The following is a 1,288-nucleotide window of genomic DNA, read 5'->3' as shown; positions in this document are numbered from 1 at the left end:
GGGTGGGGTGGGGGGTGGGCCATGGGGAGAGAAACATTAGTCCTGAGCAGATACTTCCCCAATACACCTTTTCCCACTTCCCTTGTCCTTGCACATGTTCCTTCTGTTCCAGACGCTCTTCTCCCCACTGTGTGTGTCTGGCTCTAAAAAGTGCTCCTTTGTCCCCAGGTCCAGCTCAAATGTCACCTCCCCAATCCCTGTGAGAGGGACACTCCCTCCCATGCTACCTGTCTTGCTTCTTTTTGTTTGTTTTTCTGAGACGGAGTCTCATTTTATCACCCGCGCTGGAGTGCAGTGGCACGATTTCGGCTCACTGTAACCTCTGCCTCCTGGATTCAAGCGATTCTCCTACCTCAGCCTCCCGAGTAGCTGGGATTACAGGAGCATGTCACCACGCCTGGCTAATTTTTGTATTTTTGTAGAGATGGTGTTTTGCCACGTTGGTCAGGCTGGTGTCTAACTCCTGACTTCAGGTGATCCGCCCACTTTGGCCTCCCAAAGTGCTGGAATTACAGGCATGAGCCACTGCGCCCGGCCCCTGTCCTGCTTCTGATCACAGATTGCACAGGGTCTATTAGGATCTAGCCCTTCTCCCTTCCCCAGCCACTCCTCTCCTGTGAAAGCCTGGGGGAACAGACGTCTACACTGGTTGACTCGGATGTGTGTTTTATACAAAAATGTGTATGCTGTATACCCAGTTCACAGTGCAGAAAGTATGTTTTGTAAACTTGGCTTCCCTTCTATGTAACTGTTTGGGCTCTGGCCTACTGGGCGAGCAGTTTTGGTTTTCCTCCAGTTTGGGGCGGTGGGAGGGAGAAGTGCTAGAAATTCCTGCTGTTCATTCCCAGTTCCCTGGAGAACTTGTTAAAATGCAAAGTGCTAGATCCACCCTAGATCTCTGCATATCCCTGCTTCCATCCCAGTGGATCTCTAGTTGATTCTTGATGCACACTTTCAGAAGTACTGCTAGAAGATTTCCAAAAAAACCCCAACTTGTTTCCAGCTTCCAGAGATCATTTCTCATGGCCACTGTATAGCACGAGATTTGGGAAGCTCCTAAAACTGTAGTCTTTCAGGGTTGCTCAGCTGTCAAGTCTATGATCGTTTCATCTACACATCCATGAACCCACACATCCATCCTTACACAGCTCTCTCATTCATCCACCATGCACCCATCCATGCAGCCATCCATCTGTCCATCCATCCATCCACCTCCCCAGCCATATATTTGTCTGTCTGTCTGTATACTCATCCATTCCACCAGCCAGCTGCCTAGGCAGTCACACCT

At 49.9% G+C, this 1,288-nt stretch overlaps 1 protein-coding gene across 1 annotated transcript in view; it reads left to right on the top strand.

Annotated features, from left to right (window-relative positions):
• GHRHR (growth hormone releasing hormone receptor) overlaps positions 1-1,288 on the top strand; it is a 19,077-nt gene that overhangs the window by 2,381 nt on the left and 15,408 nt on the right. The window lies entirely within an intron of this gene.

This window comes from Colobus angolensis, unplaced genomic scaffold, assembly GCF_000951035.1.
Source record: "Colobus angolensis palliatus isolate OR3802 unplaced genomic scaffold, Cang.pa_1.0 Scaffold395, whole genome shotgun sequence".
NCBI lineage: Eukaryota > Metazoa > Chordata > Mammalia > Primates > Cercopithecidae > Colobus > Colobus angolensis.
This window is presented reverse-complemented; position numbering and strand designations above follow the sequence as displayed.